We start from the raw sequence: 19,456 nt of genomic DNA on the forward strand, positions 1-19,456 counted from the left end.
CCCTAGAAAAGCAGCTTGGTTTTTACTTTTGTTTTATTGGGGGGTCGGGCTTAAACTTCCAAAAAGTATCTTCATATAAATCCCGATATTACAAACTCTGGAAGAGCGAAGTGGACAAAATAAAAGACAGAAAGAGGAGAGAATTAAGACCACATTGTGGGGAGGGGGAACATGAGACCTTGTTTGAGTCCCATTCCGGAAGGAATGTTCACTGGAATCTGAGCTCCCTCCATCTCACCCCATTAACTCTTGGGGGGGTCAAACCCGGGCCCCACCCCCTAACGCCAGAGTCGGCGGGAAGAGGTTGGGTAAGGGGGCAGGGGCGCTCCACGTGGGAGAGGGACTTGTATGTGCTGACCCAGAAGTAGGCGGGGCCGGTTCTCTGAAGGTCCTCCTGTGGGTGACCCCCTCAGGTCCCCCAGCTCCCTCCCGCCCCCTGACAATTACCGCAACCTGAAACTAACGCCCCCCACCCAGCGCTCCTCCGCCCGGGGCAGGACTTGAAATCGCCCGTCAGACTGGGAAGGACACAGCTGCCTCGTCAGCCGTTTGGTCTCCAGCCGGCGAGGACAAGAGGAGTTGTGGGGGCCTGTCCGTGGCCCGGGGACAAGGCCACTCCTCCCCCACCCCTAGCCCCGTCCCTCCCCAGGCCGCGGCCACCTTCGTCTATTGATGATCTGACCTCCGGGGCTGGACGCGCCACGCGGCTGGACCCCTCTCCCTTCTCAGGGTTTCTCTGATCTGGGCCGGGAAGCGGCCAGGGCGGGTCGGGGCCTGGCTCAGGGCTGGGCTTCACGGGCGAGCCCAGCTGCACCCACCCCACCCCGCCCCCAGGCCCGGCTCTGGCGGCTTCACCAGAGCGACTGGCGGGGCCGTGACGCCTCCAGGCGCGCCGCCTCCTTCGGGGCCTTTTCCTTGGGGCACGTGGGGCTTCCGATCGCCCCCAAGGTCTAGGGTGGGGCGAATGTACCAACAACTTAACAGAGCGCAGCGCCCATTAGCGAGGACAGAGAGCTCCCCGCCCAAACCACCCCCCGAAAAAGAATCACAATAAAATGTGCCCCAGCACGCAGTTTCGTGGACTGGGCGGCAGGGTCGGCTGCCCAGTGAGCGGAGACCGGGCGGTGGAAGGCGGGGCGGGGGCAAGCTGGTGCTGCCGCTCCCCACCACCATCCGGGACTGCACGCGGCTGCCCACTACTCCTAACCCACACCCCACCTCCACGTGGTCCAAAGTCTAGAAGCGCCTCCCTCTCCTCCCATCTCGCCTCACCGCGAAAATCTTTCCAGGAAAGTGGCCTAAGAAAAAAATGCCCACACGCACCTTTAATAAACTTAAGAAAACCATAAACCGGTCATCCCAACCCGCCCAGATTCTTAAATTTGGGAGAGCTGTTAGCGCTCTCTTTCCGAGAACTGGCGGCGTGAACTCCAGAGAGGGTTAGCGTTTTGCCCAAGGTCACACAGCGCAAGGGGGCAGGTCTGGACTCGGATGGCCACGGCGCGCCTGCAGCCCAGTGTCGCCTGCGCTCCCGCACCCGAAATCCCGACGCACGACCCTTGTCCTCGGGGACGGGGGGGCTGATTACAAGGAAGGGGGACCGGTCTATGGCTGCGGGGAACGGGGCAGCCTCCTTCAAGAAAGGGGGCCCTCCGCGGAGTGCGCGGGGCGCTCAGGGGCCCGGGCTGCAGCTGCCAAGCCCCGCGCGCTCGCGCGGCCGAGTCTGGGGAGGGGGCCCCCCGCCCCACCCCCAGCAGGAAGTCGCGGGCAGGGGGCGGCGCGGGCCGCGACTGACCCGGGGAGCACTTCCTCATTGGCCCCGCGCTGCCCCGACGGCGGGAAAGGGCCGCGCGGGCGGGCCGGCGCAGGGCCGGACACGCCGCCGCCCGCCGGCGCGCTCCACCTCGCGGCGGCCGGGGAGAGGCTGCCCTGGCCCTGCCCAGCCCGGCGCTGGCCCCTTGGCCCTCCTCCTCCTCCTCTCCCCGGAGGCGGCCGGGCGCAGGCAGCGAGCGATCCCAGCTGCCGCTCCAGTCTCCTTTTTTTCCCTCTGCCCGTCTGGCACGGGCATCATTAGCGTCGAAAGCTGTTAATGTCTGGTCTCACAGCTCCCCCTTTAGTCTTGCTGCGCTCCCTGTCTCGCGTTCCAAGCCGGATCAATAGCCGCTTCTCCGCCGACCTTGACCTCGGCCTCGACCCCGCCCGGCTCGGGCAGTTGGCCCACACGACTGTTTCCCCGCTCTCTGGAGGCCCAGACAACAGGCGGGCGGGGCGGGAGGGGATGGCGGAGCTCGGGCCACGGCCCGGTCCCTACCCCTTCCTCAGGACCCCAGGCAAACAGGGGACCCAGGAGTCTGCAGAGAAGGTCACTGCGCGCACCACCACCCCACCCCTGCATCTACCAAGTCTTTGTTTAGAATAAAAGTCACTCCCATCCCCAAAAGAGGGGGGGGGCGGGGGGAGAGTGCTTAACAGATGAAATTATAAAAGGAAAAACAGTACAAACACAAATGTGGTCCTGAGTAATGTTACAATACTTCAGACTCATTTCTCCAGCACCTGCTGCGGGCCTACTGTGTGCTCCACCCAGGCCTCCGGCATTGTGTCGGCTGGAATCAGATGGAAAGAAAAGGCACATTTTCTGCACTATCTTAAAAAAAAAAAAAAAAAAAGATGTCAAAAAGCTTTTTGAACTCACAAATATTTCCCTGTTTTTCTTTTTCTAGCTTCACAGTGCATTCCAGCAAACAATCCCCCGTGTTCTCAGTCACTTTACATTTCTTTATAAAGGAATAGTTCAGAAATCATAAATCATTTCATCAAATCAGAGTGCGTTTTTATGGCCCTTCTCTGGGGCTCTGAGTCCCGTGTGTGCTTCATGTAACATGCCATGCACAGGGAGCAGGTTAAACCATTTGACCCCCCCTACCCAGGCTTCCTGTTTAAAATTCTTTGAAGGATCCTCAATACTTAACTCTTAGCTGAGGTGGGGCTCTATTCGCGATTCTACAATGTTATCGTTGCCTTCTGAGCTGTTATATTTTATATTACGTCTTTACAAAAATTTGGAAAGAATCAAGATAAGTAGTGTCAGCAGAAATGAGAACTCCCAATGTTTCTGCCAAAAGAAAATCGACTTTTCTTTTGTTGTTGGTGGTGGTGGTTTTTTTTTTTTTTTTTAACGTGGATTCACCTTCTGAAATGTAGTCAAATAACTCTGTAGCAATATACAAACCCAAAAGCACATCGTACCGAATTACTTCCAGTTTCATCTCTGGTGCTTAAAAAAAGATCCATGCAAAGAGAAGGCGAATCTGTGTATTCACAGGTGTAGGCACGCTCAGAGGCAAACTGTGTCTGCTAATTTCTATTCCTCAGGATCTATAAACACTATTGACTGTGAAGATGAGGATAAAGGAAATGCATCGATCTGATCGCTGGATTGACTTGTTTTAACTTTCGAAGAAACCGCAATGGAGGTATAAAGCATGTCATATTTATGTGCATATTAATAAGGCTCCCAAGACGGTCCTTATCTCCTTCCTACAGTTCTAGAATCTCTAGGAGCTATCAAATCCAGAAGCAGAAAAAGACAAAAGAGGCCTTTTGGGCTTCCTGGCATATCTTCTAAAATTATTTTATATCATTTCTGAAAATTACAGCAAATTTCTAAGTGCCATAAGCGCTCAATTCAGACTCTGCTGGATTTAGAGGAGCTTTTTGCATTGTCACCTTATGGCAGAGACAGGACCGCAAAACTTGCCTTCCAACAATCGTGTGGTTGATTCTCTCCATGTCCTGAATTTAGCAACGTTGCTTTCATTAAAGCAGGATGACATTTGCACCTTATTTGTTTCTGCAGTAATATTTGGGCTTGATACAGTAGTAGATTTCCAACGGTTGCTTAACTACGTGAGGCACAGGCAAGCTCTAGAAAAACGAAGGGACGTCATTGCCTGCTGTCTTTAGAGCTGCAGCCTGCAAGGGGTTAAACCAAAGTCCCTGTTCCTGATTCATGTATTATTTTCCTTAAAAAATACTTAGCCAGCTCTCCGTATATGAGAAAGACTCACACCCACATCGACTGTTCCTCGCTGTGTCCCTGTCATCAGAAATGATGTTGAATGGCTCGGTACTAGGGGATCTGGAACTATTTCTACCACTTTCTCACCTCATTTGGAATTTTCTTGCCTTGCTAATTTTAATTCTGTAGTTGAGTCATCAATTCAAATTTGGTGGGGACTGGCATCACCCAGTTGGTCGACTTGGGAGAAATATTGTTCACCAAGACAGGCAGACTCCGCCAGATCCGACCCGCCACACGCACAGAGATCAGAGTGGCTGTGGGGAGGGAGAGCGTGTGTGCATGTGTACAAAAGGGCCTCTGCCATTTTCCCTCTGGTCCCTGAGTCTCCAAATCGTATGACTGAAAGTGCAAAACACACACACACGAGCACACACACACCCCGGTTTGAATTCGGTGGTCTAGAGACCATCAATCTACCCTATTTAGACCACAGGCGAGGAAGAGAAAGAGAGTTAAAATGGTTCATTTGGGGAAAGAACTGGGATGCAGAAGGGAATTTTCAGTTCCGACTCTGGCTGTCAGCCGCCGGTCGGAACTGGCGCTGCAGTGAGGTGTCTGCAGATAGGAAGTGGGGAGGGGCCGGGATGGAGGCAATAATGATCACCTTCCTAACAAGGGTTTTTATGAGGCTGTGAGGATTAATTAGTTTGTATCCTTAAGCAGTTTGAGAAAGAGGAAGTTTCAGTAAATGCTAAGCTGGTGTTGTAGACAAGGCTGACTCAGTTGCAAGCTCTGCCCCCACCCCCAAGCCTGGGCTCTGAAAACTCCTGTCTGTGCTGTGATGCTCCACAAAGAAAGTGGTGGAAAGGGAAGGAGGGGGAAGTATCGGCTTGGGGAAGAAAAGAGAGGGAGAGAGAAGCATAGTCAGGCTAGCATCCCTCTGAAAGACAGGCTAATGAGAAGGCTGCGCTTACCGAAAAATAAAAATACAAACCAGCCAACACCTTTTCCACATATGCCTTCCAGAGCTAGAAAAGAAAAGCGGATCTGGGATATCTCAGCTGCTGTTTTGTGGTTTTAGAAACAGCCACGTATGCTTTCGAATGAGTTAACAAAGGTAGTCTGTATCCTAGAAAACACTTACGTGGCATTCCCTCTTTTTAATAGAGAAAGGTTAAGGTTGCAAGGCGACAAACACAGAAGTTTCTCCAACACAGTGTTTGAACCGCACGTGCCTTATTGGAGATGGAATAATATACCTATAGTACGTGGAAATTATAAAAGTTATTCCATTGTGCGCATACTAAAACATTGCATCTGCTTGAAGACACACTTTCGGCTCAATTTACAAGGCAGACAATTTGCTACAACAAAAGATAATTAATGCTACCCAGGGAAAACCGAGACACTGAATTGCTGTGCATTCTGGTGTTAGTTTAATCTGAGTCCTTTAAAAAAATGATTTCACTGTGATTTTAAGCCTTTGGGATCGTTGAAACAACAATGGCTTCTAAAATATGGATGTGGCAATAACATTCCCCATTTGAACTTGTGACAAAGCCCCTCTGCCTCTCTCTTTCTCTCTCTCTCTCCCACACGTGTCCTGAAATGGAACAGTGGACAGGAGAAAGACACCCATCTCTGACTGTCTCGGATGGTCTGCCATCTAAATACAGGGCAGATTTATGGGGGATTTTTTAACCTCCGAATTTGGACCTCTGGATTCAAACGAGTAGATTCATCAGCTGTTGGGATTCAGCACAGGCATCTGCAGTTTCATTATTTGTATCTGCTTAACAGGAACAATTAGAGAACCGAAGAGTGAGGACGCCTGTTTGGGGACCGTTTCGGTATTGTACCCAGACCACACATTCCGGCTGGGAAGGAACACAGTAATGTATAAAGCATTAGCGGCTTTAACACTCCGCGTTGTGTTTGGGGAATCGAATTGTCGATGTTTCTGGCAAGAACTCATACTCCAACTGAAATCTATCAAACACCTTAATTAGCTCCTGGTACCTCAATGTGCCCAACCCGGAGGCGAGTCAAAAAGGATGAGAAGGAAAGCGGAGGAGCTACACAGAGGTGGCAGGGGTCCCCCCTGGGTACCCCCGAGGGCCCTGTGGCCTCACTTTCCAGACCAGGATGCACAGGCCACGATGGGAAGTCTGACAAGCCTTGAGTCTCACCGCGGCAGCCACCGGGGACACGAGCGAGGGTGTCTGGATGGTTTGACGGGTGTTGGCTGACGGGATGGGAAAAGGCCACAGTGACACAAAGCTGCTGCCGACGGTAACTGGAGTCTTTTCCTCAGCCAACCGTTCCACCTGGACCTCAGTGCAAATTATTGTTTTCAATTACCACCTGTGTATTCCTTCCCATGCAACTTATTGATGTAAAATTACAGCTACACCGGTATAAATAAGTTATGCTACAGTTGTAAAATGGAAGAAATTTTGTTGTAGCAATTATGTTCAGCAAGATGACAAAATAAATTTCCAGAGCTGTGCCTGCAGTAACCTGGGGAATTCAAACCTCATAATTTCCATTCATTTCAGATAATTTGGAGTAATTTCTATACGTAATAACTTTGTAATGAAAAACACAGCGGTGCTGAAGTGATTTCGCTCCGTTTTTTCCTCCTATGGTATACATGGCACAAAATAAATGATAAAAATAATATTTCCTTTTTATATGTGTGTGTGTTGAGTAATTCCTTCAGTAAAAAATCATAAACTAATACCCGGACTAAATCTCTGTCCACAAAATGAAAAATAAATTGAGTTAAAGAAAGTGGGGAAGTATGAAAGGCTTAGGATGTTTTATTGTGAGTTTATTGAATTGTCCTATTCTCGTGCTCCTTCTGATCTCCAAGGGTTACAGTTCCCAAGTAAGGGGCAAACGCAGGCGAGCCCCCTGCACTCCCGGGAGGGGGGTGCAGGGCGACCCACGGAGCTAGAATATTCATGCCAGGTGGCGATTTCTCCCCAGAAACTGGTAGGAGACGCGGTCTCCTCCGGAGATGAGCTGGGCCGTTCTAAGTTGCTGCTTCCCATCAAGGTTTTTAACGGCAACTTTCGCTGAGACTGGAAATGACCTATTAGGCTGGGCAGTGGTCACATAGGTCGGTCCTCCTTTAATTAAAGACTTGGCGAGGTGGCGCTATGTTCCCTCGCTGCACCGGCGCCCTGCCCGACCTCTGACGGTGACACCCGCCACTGATGTACACAGCCCCCAAACGCCCGGCGTAATCCAGCGGAAGCTCCCACTGAGTTGTTAGAGGTGACAAGGATTACAGCAGCTGCATTAGCTCCCAGCACCGTGCAATTAGCCTCAGCCGCCGCCACAGTGCCCGTCAAGGGTTTCCCCTAAATGAAAAACGGAGGCTGGGTCTGCGTGAGGCCTCTGGCCCCTGAATCATGCCTGCCAGGACTGCCGGCCGGGCCAATCGTCAGCCCCCTCCCTGCCAGCCATGAGGGCCGCCTGCTGCCTCCAGCTGGAGCTTCTCCCCCTGTCCTGCAAAATCCTGCCACTGCGTGCAGCCAGGAGCTGAGGCCTGGAGTCTCAGGCTGTGCAGAAGGCACCCGTTGGCTGGGCGTCCAGGGAGAGGGCGTTCGTTTCTCGGGCCCTGTGATCTCCCTTGTCAACCAGGGCTTCTGAACACCTGTGGGCTGATTGTCTAAACAGTGTAAGTGGCCTGTGTAAAGTGCCCAGGCCAGTCTCTGGCACACAGTGGTCACTTCTTAGCATCGCTGTGACTCGTTCTTTCAACGACACACATCGATGGGATGCCTGCTATGTGCCAAGCACAGTGTGGGGTGCTGGGGCCCAAAGATGGCAGTATGTGTAATGGTTAGTACCCAGGTTCCTCATTCAGACAAACCCGAATTTGCCACACCACCCCTGCTCCGAGGAGCACTCAAGGCAAAGCAGAAGTCAGTGACACACTTACAGGACTATAGTAGTTATAACACAGCCCACCAGAGGCTCTCCTGCCCCAAGTGCTATGGGAGCAAAAGACTAGGGGGCAGGGGTCCTGGCCACAGATCATAGAACTCTTCCAAGACCCTCCAGGCCAGCCAGGTCCAAGAGAGAAGGTCGGATGACACTGTTAGGCAGTTTATCTTATCTCATCTTCGGGAGAGAAGGACCTTCCTCCCCAGGAAGCCGAGGCCGGTCGCTAAGAGGCAGGGCCAGAATCAACCCCAGCTTTGTCTCTGGGTACAACCACTACACCGGTCTCCGCCTGGATTCGATTTCCAGCTATCCCGCAGGGCATCAGCGGGCAGCTGGAGACACCAGTGGAGGTGGAATTAGGGCGGCAAAGACAAAGTCAGTGCGGAGTCAGGACACAGAGGAAGAAAGAGAAAATTAAAAGAGAAACAAGGTCTAAAATGAGGTTAGAAGAGATTTTTTTTTTCTTCATTTGAGAGAGCAAAATCTAGGAAAGCATGAGCACGGCTCCTAAATCAAATAATTGAGACAGAGAGAAATGGGATGAAGGAGGAAGGATAAAGAGCATCTGGAGATGCTGGGTCTCAGAGAGGACCGAACAGAAGACATGGGCTTGTGCAGTGAGAGGGACCGGGGTAGACGGAAGGGTCTGCCGGTTAAATTGTAGAACAGACAAATAGCTAGCATTGATACAGAGAGTTACAGAGGACAATGCCCTTTCACTTCCCTGGCTTGATTGTGCCCTTCCAGCAACCTTGTGTGGGCCATGCAGGGCAGGGCACAAACAGCTCGGCTCACACCTCCAGGACACTTGGGCCCGAGTCCCTGCTGTGCCCACTGTTAGCTGGGAGACCTCATGCAAACTGCTTCCTTTCTCAGCGTCCCACGTCCTCCTCTATTACGTCCAAGACTGTTGTGAGGATTACATCAGATCATCTAGCACTGGGTCTGGCACGTAGTAGGCATTTAATGAGTTACATATACTGTTATTACGGAGGCCTTATGCTGGGTTCCAGAAGAGACTCACGTCCAACCCAATCTGTGGCTTACCCTGCAGCACTTCATTTCAGGAGTGAAAAGAGCAATTCTCCCCAGATTTCATCCGTGAGCATATTCAACCAGTATTGATGAAGCACCGACTATGCGCCAGGGACTGGGCTAATCTCTGGGAAAGCCCAGAGGAAAACATCATAGTCATTATCCATGACTGGGTTCCAGCACATCACAGGGCTCTGAGCTCCTCAGAGCAGACAGCAGGGGTCTGACTTTTCTCCTCTGCCTGTGGTGGACACATAGTAGGTTATCAAGGAATGAGCTAACTAGACCTCAATACAAGAGCTAATGCCAAGCCAGCCCAGTGGCTGGGTGGTTAAGTTCACACACTCTGCTTTGGCAGCCCAGGATTTGCTGGTTCGGATCCCCAGCCACCGACCTCCGCACCCACCGCTCATGAAGCCACGCTGTGGCAGCATCCCACAGAGAAGAACTAGAATGACCTACAACCAGGATATACAGCTGTGTACAAGGGCTTTGGGGAGAAAAAAATAAGAGGAAGATTGGCAACAGATGTTAGCTCAGGGCCAATCTTCCTCACCAAAAAAACCCAAAAAACAAAAACATGTCTTTAAAAGAGAAAGAGCTAATGCATCTGCAAACTGGCATGGGGGTCCTGAAAAAGCCGAGCCCCCAGAACAAAAGCAGGAAGAAGCCCGTTGGGATGTGAGCAGGCGTCATCTCAGAGATGGGGCCCAGAGGGTCATCTTCCATTTCTTTCTTCTCTTAGTCTCCGAATACACCGGAGTCAGTATTTATCACTTTTATAATCATCCCCTCAAAATTAAAAAAAAAATAGCAGTCGTACTTCGGGGGGGCAGAATAAGCAGACCACCTAGGGAAAAAAGTGGAAGGAGAGACAGAAATGACGGCCACTGTTGTGTTAGGATTATGGGATTAAAGGAGCTTTTTAAAGAACTTTATTTTCCAAGCCTCCTAAAATGTCATCAGACTTGCCATGCGTGTTTTATAGTTTTGTAAGAGAATCAAGAGAGCCATCACGGGGCTGTGAAGCGCTCTATGGGGGCATCTGGCCTCCAGAGGTGATGGAGGGAGGACACTGGCCTGGCATGAGACCGTCCTGAGTCAGAGGGACTGCAGGACGAGCTTGGACGGGACCCTTTTGAAGAGGTGCCTTGTTTTTTCCCTTCGTCCCCTTCTGTTTGGGGATCTCTGTCCCCTGAAACCGCACGCCGAGGCAAGACTCTCTAATGTCCGCAGGGGCTGGTTATACATGCCACCTCTCGCCACCCGCCGGGGACGCGGAGGGCGCCCCGTTCTCCCTGGAGGAACTGAGTCTTCCCGCCGCGGCCTCGGCCCCGGGAAGCCGCCTCGCTGGGCTCTGCTCTGGGTGCATGCTGGCGGTGGGGTACTTTTAGACACTCACGATGAAGAATGTCCTCTTGAAGCTTCCCCCTCCTTCCCACCTTCTGTCATCCGGGGAGATAATTCATTTATGCAGCTTTCACAGAAGAATGACATTTTCAACTTTTTTAGCAGAATAAATTTATAAGGTAAATTAGGGGGTGGGAGCCCTAGTGTCCTCGGCAGATTCGAACTGGTAATTACAGAGGGCCTAATTATGTGTTCACCACGGAGCCTTCTGGAACAGGGAAGGCGACAGGATGCCTCTATTCTACCTACAGAGGACATTCTCCCTGTATCTTCACAGCCAGCGTTTGAGGCGCTTTCGCTCCCAGCCCTGAGCGGTCGTGGGCAAGTGCTCTCATGAGCATCACCCACGCCCTGGTGCCTGCAGAGACAATGCCGACCCCGGTCAGGGCGCCCAAATTCTCTCCAGCAGCCGAGAGGGCAAATATTTTTCAGATCAGGGGTCCTGGCTTAGATAAAATAACAGTAAAAAAAAAAAAAAAAAAAAAGACAGTTTTTTTAAAAGAAATCTTCCTCTGACACATCTTCCCCAAATTCCTCCTAGAGTTCTGGGTCTTCATCTACTAGTCCGGGGTATCAAAGTTATCATTGTGACGGGCGTCTGCCCAGCTTGGCTGGGAGTTCCTTGGGGGCAGAGATACTGTCCTTTCCTTCTCCGTCTCATCAGAACTCAGCATGGGGATGGGCCTCAGTGTAGTCAGTGAATGAATGAACGGCCAGCAAAAGTGCTCAATGGCCTTTAGACGAGAAAGACCCTGGGCCTCAGCAAAGTGGTGAATTGGGTGAAAACCACGCCTTTCTCACGCGTCACCGTGCACCACGATGCCTGGGGACAGGAGCACATTTTAAATGCAAAGTGCTCCTCTCTCTGGCCAGCCCTCCCTCACCTACCAGTACCCTCTCTGCTCCCCAGGCATCTGATCATTCACTTGATAGTTCTCAGTTGTGCATTGAGTTGTGTCCCCTGAAAATATATGGAAGTTCTAATCCCTGTGTCTGTGAACATAAACTTATTTGGAAGCAGAGTCTTTGCAGATGTAATAAGTTAAGGTGACTTTATACTATATTAGCATGAAAACTTAATCTAGTATGACTTGAATCCTTATAAGAAAAAGACACAGAGAGAAACACAGGGAAGAAGACCATATGTCCGCAGAGACAAAGATTCGACCAATGCAGCTGCAAGGAATGCCAAGGATGCCCAGCAGCCACCAGAAGCTAGAAGGGGCACGGAAGCACCCTCACCTACAGCCTTCAGAGGAGCAGGCCCTGCCGCGCTCCTTGACCTCAGACTTCTGGCCTCCAGAAGTGGAAGACAATAAATATCTGTTGTTTTAAGCCCCGCAGTTTGTGATTCTTTTGTTACAGCGGCCCTAGGAAACTAACACCTGCTCCTGCCACGTGCCAGGCCCTGAGCAAGGCTCAGGGGAGCAGAGCTGGACCTGCCCTCTGGGGCTCAGAGGCCACGGGCCGTTCCTGCAAGGCAGTAAAACACTGAGAAGTCGCCCAGGCCTTTCACATTTGCGAAGAGAATGTTGGCAAGAACTGCTGGCCCTCCTTGTCACCCTAAAAAGGAGCCATAATGACTGGATCACAAGTCTCTGGAGGCCAGGATGACGGCAGGTTCATCCTCCCATTCTGAACCCCCACTTGCACACCCCACACCAACCTCTCGTCCTCTCTGGCTGCTTTGCACACACTTCTAACTCCAATTACAGCAACAGAAGGTGAGGAGAAGCAACAGGCCAGCGGAGGAAACAGCGGGGGGCTGGGGAGCCTTTCCAGCAGCCCTCAGACCACATCCCCCAAGTGAGCACTTCTCAGCATCGATGGAGGGTCGACTCCAGAATCAGCCAGCACCCCTCCGACACTCTTCAGCCACTGGAGGTGTCAGCTTGGTGTGTGGTTAGGTTTCATTTTCGTTTTGGGGTTTACTAAACAGAGAATAAAAACAAGAGACAACAAAGGACCGGCTGCTTTGTCGTCGTGGTAGCAGGTGACCACGCAGTGCTGTCAGAGATGGAGCTGGACAAGAGACGGATCTCTTGAGTTTTTACTGAAAACCCTTTTGGGTGTAACAGAGTGAAGAAGCACTGCTCTCCACCCCCTCCCCCGAAATCACTCAGGCAAATGAGACGAGCCCTGCTCCTGCCCGTGGAAGGTCAGAGAGAAACCCCACATACCCTTCTACGATGACGGCTCAGGCCTGGGGCAGAACCGGCTCTGGATGGCTCCGCCACCTTCGGTCCCGTGCATGCAGCTGCAGGGAGGCGAATGAGGAATTCACACCTCTGAGACGTGCTGGGTTCACGCCCAAACACAGGCGTCTGCAACTTTGACCAAAAGCGCGCACGTACGGCAAGTGGCTGTAACTGAGCTGCTGCAAGGACTGTCTCTCTGTGAGACTGAGCCTCCAGAGGGAGCAGAGTCATGGGGCTGGGGTTCCAGATGAGGACTGACACCATCTGTGTCCCTACTACGTGCCAGGCACTGGCTGGACATTTTACATCCACTCTTCCGACACGCCCACCGTGTCAGTTAGATGTCGGAGTCCCTTTTCACGGGAGGGTAGACCAGGACATGCAGCTTGCCCAGGGCTCCTCAGCCAGTTGCGGCAGAGTTAGGACCCAAAGTCTGCTTTTCCAGCAGTGTGGGTACCATTCATTTCTACATCCTCACTTTAGTCAGGACGAGCCAGGCTGTGCTACAGTAACAAACTCATCTCCAACTCTAAGAGGCTGACACCAGAGAGTGTACGGTTTCACTGATGTCCTATGTTTTGCCTGCTGGCAGCCGTCCTGCCCCTCCGGGGCCACAGCAGAAGAGGGAGATGGAAGAGTCACATTGGATCTTGAGGTCTCAGCTCAGAAGTGACATGTGACACGCATCACTTCTACTTGCAGCCCAGTGGCCAGAGCTAGTCACGTGACTCAACCTGCAAGGGAGGCTGGGGAAATGTGGACCAGCACCAGGAATATTGGAGGGCTGTGCCTGTCAGCCAGCATGTCCAGAAACAGCACGTGCTCAGACACCGGGTCTTGACTAAAGGAGAAAATGGGCCTTAATTAGAAATTTCTTCACCAGTCCATGTGGGGAGCAGCCGTGTGTCTCCACGACATGCCTGATTTGTTACATAACTGTACTTAGGATTCTTATTCTGAGCCCTTGAGAACTTTTTCCTATCCTGTGATGTTTACTGACACTGTTTCTTTAACCATCTCTCCCTGCGCTTGCCCCCATCACATGAAGAAGGCTGGCCCTTCAGGTTAGGACAGGGGTCTTCATCCAGGACACTTTATTACTCATTGTGCAACTTGCCATCAGAAGCAAAAAATCCTGCAGAATTTGGAGGTGACCTGTCCGCTCCTCGGAAAACCAGGCTCGCAGATGGAGCCCCTCCAGTCCAGAAACGTGTCCATTTGACATGCCAATCAAAAGAGACTTTTGAACTCTGGAAGGTGTGAGGCAGGTGTGTGGGATAATGTAAAACACCCAGGTTTCACTTCGAAACCCTCAAAATAGTGTTTGATGGATGGATTTAGAACAGAGTACTTTTAAGCTGGGAGGAACCGAGAACTGATGCCGTCCACCTACCTGAGGAGGGAGTCTGAGGCCAGGGGAGAGGCGCACGCCCAGGAGCACCTGAGCCCGAGGGTGTGCCTTGGGGCCCCTGACTCCCAGGCCCATGGTTGTGGCCCCAAACATTCCCCAAAATCCTTTTCAGTCTGTCAATCAACAAATGAGAAGCCATAAGACTTTGTCTCCATGAGGCCTGACAAAGACTTAGACAAGGCCCATGGCTCCCCGTCACCTAGGACAACACAGGGTGACAAGGAAATGGCAGGCATGGTGGGACTGTTCAATCTTCAGGGAAGGGAGGGGCAACTCGGGACCTCTCTTCTTCCATGCCATTCTGTTCCCAGTCTCCTCGGATCTTTGCCATGAGAGCTCCTGCATGTGCCACGTGTGCCCTGCACAAGGCCAGCTTTCACTTCGGACAAGGTGAGTCCCTTCAGGAAGGCCACTGGGTCCTCAGGAAATCAGGGACATAGGAAGGAAGGGGGCGTCCAGGCAGGGAAGAGCGCCATCCAGTTCCACATGGAAGCCGCATTGACGCCATGGGGATCCTGGTGGGAGGGGGCCTCTCCCAGGGCCTTGCCTGGCTGGCACACAGACCCCCCCCAGAGGAGGGTCTCTGCTGTTCTTACTACCTGCAAAGGCCGGTGAGGTGGAGGATGAGAGTAGCTGGGTAGAGACCAAAGCGAATTTAAATCAGAGCTCTGAAACTGCCTTGCAGTGTGACCTTGGGCAAGGTCCTCCAGCCCTGAGCCTCGGTTTGCTCCTGTGTAAAGCGGGAGACACAGCGGGACCTCTGAACACTCACCGAGGCGAGGCAGGTGAAAGGACCAGGCTGAGCCCCTGGGCACAGAGGGCGCCTGATGCACGTAAATGGAACCCAGGTAAATGACCACTGCAAGCAGAATGAAGGAAGTTCTGAGGAAACGAAGATGGAGCATGTCGCACAAAAACAAAGGCCAGATAACTCTGACTAGGCAGATCATAGAAGGTTTCCCGGAAATGGAGGCCCCTCCACTTCCCTTTCAAGGCTGAGCCTGGCATCACTTCCTCCAGGAAGATTTCCCTGACTGCTCAGCTGGGTCAGGCCCCTCTGCAGGTCTCCCACCAGCCCCCGGGCTTCATCCATCACAGTGCAGCTCTCACTGGCTATCGACCCCTGCAGATCCATCCGTGGCTGCTGCTGAACTGAGTGGGGGCAGGGATGGTGTCTCCTTCACCTCTGATTCTCCCGGGTGCCACACGAATGACAAGTCCTGGGCATGGAGTAAATGGCTGTAATTAAAACATGTCGGCTGCCCACCTGGTAGTGTAGCAGTTAAGTTTGCGTGCTCAGCTTCAGTAGCCAAGGATTAATGGGTTTGGATCCCAGGCACCGACCTATACACTACTCATCAAGCCATGCTGTGGTGGCATCCCACATATAAAGTAGAGGGAGATTGGCATAGATGTTAGCTCAGGGCCAATCTTCCTCACCAAAAAAAAAGAAGAAAAAAAGCTGAGATTTTCCCACATCTCTCCTACCCACCCCCCAACCCCACTCACTTCTCCAAGAAGAGCAGATTCTTGAAAGGTATTGTCTACACTCACTCAGTTGAATTACTCTCTTCCCATTCCCTCCTGAAGCCACCCGATCAGCCTTGGCTCTCCAGCTCCACTCAACTGCTTTTGTCAAAGTGACCAGTGGCCTCCATGTTTTCAAGTCCAGCAGTCAGCACTCAGTCTTGGCTGCACCAGACCCAGCAGCCTAGAGGCCAGCTGACCACTCCCTCCTCTCCAGGGGGCCCTGAGGAGACCACATACTCCTGTTTTTGCCTCCCACCTCACCAGTCAGCAATCTCTTTGTTCTCTCCTCATCTCTCAGCGTCCCGTACATAGGATGGCCCCAGGGCTCATCGCTTGGACCTCTTCTCAATTTACACTCACCGCCTTGGTGACATCAACCTCTTAAGTGGCCTTAATTGCTACCTGCATGCCAGCAACTCCCAGATTTGTGTTCCCGTGCCCTGAACTCTGCTTCCACATAGCCAGCCTCCTCACTGGGGGCCTAATGGGCACCTCACTCTTCAGTTCTCCGAAACCGAATTCAGAATTTCCTCCCCAAACCTGCCTCTCCACAATAGTCCCCAACTCGTAAATGGTCACTGTTCAGGCCAAAACCTTCAGAGTCTTCCCTGACCTTTCTCTTCCTCCCACACCTGAAATCCAGTCCATCACTACACCCTATAGATTCTGCCTTGAAAGTCTCTCCAGACATGACTGGTTCTCACCACTTCCACTGCCACCTCCCTGGACAAGGAGCCTCCTATCTGGTCTTTCTGCTTCCATCCTTGAGTCTGTTCTCAATAGTCAGTCTGTCCTATCAAAACATAAGTCAGATCACAACACTGTTCTGCTCAAAACCTTCAATCACTCAGAGTCAAAGCCGAAGACCCCTCCATCATTCTCTGTCTCACTCTGTCTCTCCTGCCCTCTACTGGCCTGCTTATTGTTCTCCAACACACCAGGCAGGTGCAGGCCCCAGGGCCTTTGCACCTCCTGTTTCCTCTCTCTGCTAGACCCTTCCTGCAGATACCTGCCTCCTCCCCTCCTTCAGGTCTCTGCTCATCTATTGCCTTCTCAGTGAGGCTCTTCTGTACCAGCCTATCTTACGTGAAAACACTAGTGACTTAGATGAAAAGTACCAATTCTTTGGAAAACACAACTAATCAAAAGTGATATAAGAAGAAACAGAAAATCCTAACAGTCGTGTCTGTTAAAGATTGAATCTGTAATTTAAAACCTATCTCCCCTCCTACCTCTTCCCCCACCTCTACCCCACAAACAAAACAAAACGAAACAAAAATCTTAGACCCAGGTGACTTCACTGGTGAATTCTTCCATATATTTAAGGAAGAAAGGATATCAGTCTACACAAACTCTTGTAGGAATAGAGAAAGAGGGAGCCCTTCCCAACTCCTCTGTGAGGACAAATAACACTGATCTCAAAACCTGACAAGGATATTACAGGAAAAGGAAATTACAGACCTTTGTCCCTTCTGAACACAGATGTGAAAATCCTAAACAAACTATTAGAAAATGTAACCCTACGATATGTTAAAAGGATAGTTCATCCTGGCCAAGCAGGGTTTTTTCTAGCAAAGTGTGGTTGATTCAGCGATTGACGGACTGATGCAGGGGGGTCTAGGGGTATAGTATTAAGTGAGACAGCGCAAGAGTATCTATAGTGCATTACATTTGGTGTAAGAGAAAAGGAGAAACATCTGCTTTTTTGAACGAAAAGAAACAAGAAAGATAAACTGGGAGTAGTGAGGCCGGTTACGGTCTCAGTTTGCTGTGCTGTCATAACAAAGGACCAGAGACCAGGTGCTGAAATCTATGCCCTCGCAGGCTGGAGGCTGCAAGTCTGAGGTCAAGGTGTCGGCAGGGTCGGTTTCCTCTGAGGCCTCGATCGTTGGCCTCCAGATGTCGGCTTCCCTCTGCGCCTGCGTCCTGGTCTCCTCTTCAAAAGGGACGCCAGTCACACTGGACTAGGGCCCAGCCGTATGACCTCGTTTTACATCAATCTCCTCTGCAAAGACACTGTCTCCAAATACAGCCCCTTCTGAGGTACGGGGGCGGGGGTAGTTAGGGCTTCAACATACAGATGTGGGGGAACGCAGTTCAGTTCATAACACTTACCTACAGGGCTTGGGGGTAAATGGGGTGGCCAGAATGGAGGGGATGGGAGATGGTGGAATAACACTTTTCTGACTCTAATATTCTGTATAATTCTGACCACATTAATGTTCCACCTATTCAAAAAAGAAAAGAAAATCAACAGGAAGGGGGAGGGGCCTCACGTTGGAATACAGACAGAATCTAGTGCTCTATTTCAAACAAATAGCATAACTATAGCGAAAGGGGAGAATTCAGTAACATTTGATCACAGCATTTGCGTTACATGCCCCCAGACAAGGGAAAAAAAAGAACTTTAAACAAATATCGAATCCTAATTAGCAGGCTTCCTTTTGGCAGAGGAATGGGTTAGCAACTCTGAAACTGCTCTCTGCACGTTCTAGGATGGGACAAACAGCTGAATATATTGTTGACAATGGGAGCCAAATTTTTCACTGTCAAGAAAGGAGTTACAAATACGGAAAGAGAGGAAGAGAAAATGGACCGTGAGGCGTAGTTTGGAATTGGAGCTATTAGTGTGAACTCATAGGTTTTAATATATATAGCTAGCTAGATATAGAAATAAATACAAATTGTGTGGATATGTATATGAGTGTGTGTGTGTGTGTGTGTGTGCAAAATTTCCCAGCTCTGTCTGCTCACAGAGCTGAGTAGCAATGAGCATTTGTATAGAAAAGACCTTGGTTTATAAATACCATTCTCCACTAAAAGGAATCAATGGCTGATTCCAGGGCTGGGGCGGAGAAAGTACAAAATGATCTTGGAACATCTTCTTGTGGCAAAAAGTAAGGAAGTATTCAAGAAAAATGATGGAGGCATGTCAAAGGCACAAGAATCAGATTGAAGGGGCTTCTGTGGGGCCAATCTGGGACAATACAATCGTCAAAATAAATAATGACAACAAATGATTATAACCCACAAAATAAAGTAGGGATCTACGAGTCGATACTGACTCATAAATAAATGAATAAATGAGAAGAAAAGCTCTTCCTTCCAGCAGAAAGCCAACTGATAAAAGTAGAAGGAATTACGTAATTAGAAAATCACCATTTGGCAGTAGTAAGAAAAAGAAAAATCATCAGTGGATGCTGAAACTGGTGGATAAAACTTTGAGAAACAACAGAATATTTACATAGTGTCAAAGTGTCTCCCCACATGATACTTTTTAATTACGGAAGGTAAAATAGTAACTACTGGAGAAACCTGGCAGATGCCATCTTAACCAAAGGATCAAAGTTAACGCTGCCAGCAGGAGGACCAATCGACGGCGCGTGCCTCAATACGATGAACTGAGAAGGACACATCGCTTCCGTGCTATTCCTGCCAAAAGCACCTCACCTGAATCTAAACACGAGGAACCATCAACAAACCCACTCTACAAAATAACGACCCTGTGCTCTTCAAAAGCAACAGCCTCATGAAAGCGGAGACGGAAGAGGGATGACAAATGAGTACAACAGATGACCTGGAGTTTTCTTCTAGTATAAAGGACTCCATTCAGGACGAGAGATGTGAACGAGAACTGTAGTTTCAATAATAGTTTTGTATTTTGCACCAATATTAGTTTCCTGATTTTGATGATTGAGCTGTGCTTATGTAAGAGAAATCCTTATTTCTAGGAGATAAAGACCCTGAAATATTTGCAGGTAAAGTGTCATCATATCTACAACTTATTCTTAAATAGTTCAGGAGAGATAGAAAAGAAAGAGAGTTAGAAACAGAGATAGAGGTGGAAAGAGAGAGAGGGAGAGGCAGTAAATGTAGGGAAATATTAGTATT

General features: G+C 50.5%; 1 protein-coding gene across 2 annotated transcripts in view; it reads right to left on the reverse strand.

Moving 5' to 3' along the window:
- The window catches only part of BCL11B (BCL11 transcription factor B), a 109,784-nt gene extending 97,071 nt beyond the window's left edge, over positions 1–12,713 (reverse strand). The window contains exon 1 of one of the 2 annotated variants that reach the window (XM_070514287.1): positions 12,607–12,713. The gene's annotated coding sequence lies outside the window, so the exon portion shown is untranslated. Of the gene's footprint in view, positions 1–682; positions 784–12,606 lie in introns of those variants that run through there. The other variant, XM_070514286.1, reaches the window with a different exon arrangement.
- Positions 12,714–19,456: the final 6,743 nt, after the last annotated feature.

This window comes from Equus asinus, chromosome 7 (genome assembly GCF_041296235.1).
Source record: "Equus asinus isolate D_3611 breed Donkey chromosome 7, EquAss-T2T_v2, whole genome shotgun sequence".
Lineage (NCBI taxonomy): Eukaryota > Metazoa > Chordata > Mammalia > Perissodactyla > Equidae > Equus > Equus asinus.